Genomic DNA, 2,055 nt, shown 5'->3' on the forward strand with positions numbered 1-2,055 from the left:
GCACGTTGTAGGTTTCGCCACCGGCGCCAACATTGTGTCAATGCACTGAAAAGCTAATCATTTGCATATCACAGCATCTTCTTCCTGTCGGTAAAATTTCGCGTCTGTAGCATGTCATCTTCGTGGCGTAGCAATTTTAATGGCTAGTAGTGTAGTTTTGTCCCCATAACAAGAATCAGTACACCATCGTTTGCTGAAATTCTATTAGCTTTTAAGGCGTCCTGTTCGGAAAAAGCCTCTGTACTGTCGCTAGAGCTGTGGCATTAAGACTAAAGCACGACATATACTGATAAGCCAGAACATCATGACCACCGACCTACTATAAACCCGTCTAGGCGGTAGCTGCGTAACCTGGCGAGGAATGGCTGCTAGTCAGACAGACGCACGGTGCATGTAGCATCACTGAGAGTGCTGTCCGTGTGTAGTATGGGGAATGTGCGAGATCTGTCTGAGTTTGACTAAGGGCAGATTGCGATATCCCGGAAGTTTGGCAGGGGGATATCGATAACTGTTGGACTTGTCTGGTGTTCGAATAGTGCTGTGGTGAGTGTCTTCAGCACCTGTCGAAACCAAGGTGAAACCACACCAAGACGTCGTGGGGTTGGGTGGCCACCGCTCGTTACACATGTCGGTCGTAAGCTAGGCAGACTGGCAGAACAGGGCAGGTGGCGAACTGTGGCGGAAATAACCTCACATGTTCATGCTGGGCTGATCAAAAGTATGTTTGAACACACGGTGCAACGAACACACTTAACGAAGGGCCTCCGCAGCCGGTGACCCATCCATGCCTGTGCCAATGTTAACAACATGATATCGGCAATCACGACTGAAACGGTCACATGACCATCGGGACTGGAGGCGCAATGGCAGAGCGTTCCATAGTTTGATGAATCCCGATACCTTCTTCACCATGCCGATGGGAGGGCGGGAAACCGTCATCTTCCAGGGGATCAGCTCCTTCACACCCGCATAGCGAGGTGGAGACAAGCTGGTGGCGACTCGACTATGCTCTGGGGAACATTCTCGTGAGAATCCACGGGTCCAGTGGAGTGACGGCCAAGGAGTATCTTACACTGGTTGCAGACCACGTACACTTTTTATGATGGTCATGTTTACCTACGAGTGGCAACGGCCTTGCCGCAACGGATACACCAGTTCCCATCAGATCATCGAAGTTAAGCGCTGTCGGGCATGGCCGGCACTTGGATGGGTGACCATCCGGGCCACCATGTGCTGTTGCCATTTTTCGGGGTGCACTCAGCCTCGTGATGCCAACTGAGGAGCTACTCGACCGAATAGTAGATCCGGTCAAAGAAAACCATCATAACGACTGGGAGAGCGGTGTGCTGACCACACGCCCCTCCTATCCGCATCCTCAGCTGAGGACGACACGGCGGTCGGATGGTCCCCATGGGCCACTTGTGGCCTGGAGACGGAGTGCTGTTGTGCGCGTTTACCGACGGCAGTGGCATTTTTCATCAAGATAATGCGCCATGTCGCAGGTCCAGGTGTGTGCTGGAGTGGTTCGAGGAACACAGTGGCGAGTTCCAACTGATGTGCTGGCGTCACAACTCGCCAGATCTGAACCCGATCGAACACGTCTGGGAAGCGACTGAACATGGCGTTAGAAGTAGTCGCCTCCCTCCCCGGAATTTACGGAATTAGGTGCAAATGTGATGTCAAACGCCTCCAGCGACCCACCAAGGCCTTTTTACTCCCATTCCACGACACGTGGCATCTTTCATCCATGTGAAAGGTAAACAAACGAGCTATTAGGCAGGTGGTCATAACGTCCTGGCTCATCAGTGTACTTATAGTACCTCCTGCTCTCAAGATATTACTGCATGTCACGACTGTGTCATGAATCGTTGCTCCACCTGCTGCTTGTAAATGCTCCTCAGCAAATATTTAAAGAAGAAACGGTTTTACTTTCTAAAAATAAGTTAGGCTGGACTCCTCAAAGCGTGTGGTCTCGTTGCCGCTGCCAACTTCAGCATCTATGAATCACCAGCGGTAGCTATAAAGGCGGAAAGAAACACATCTAGCCTCACTTAA

The 2,055-nt window shown here is 51.2% G+C and overlaps 1 pseudogene; it reads left to right on the forward strand.

Moving 5' to 3' along the window:
* Positions 1-1,124: 1,124 nt before the first annotated feature.
* Positions 1,125-1,242, forward strand: LOC124778531 (annotated as a pseudogene).
* Positions 1,243-2,055: the final 813 nt, after the last annotated feature.

This window comes from Schistocerca piceifrons, chromosome 2 (assembly GCF_021461385.2).
Source record: "Schistocerca piceifrons isolate TAMUIC-IGC-003096 chromosome 2, iqSchPice1.1, whole genome shotgun sequence".
In the NCBI taxonomy this organism is placed as follows: Eukaryota; Metazoa; Arthropoda; class Insecta; order Orthoptera; family Acrididae; genus Schistocerca; species Schistocerca piceifrons.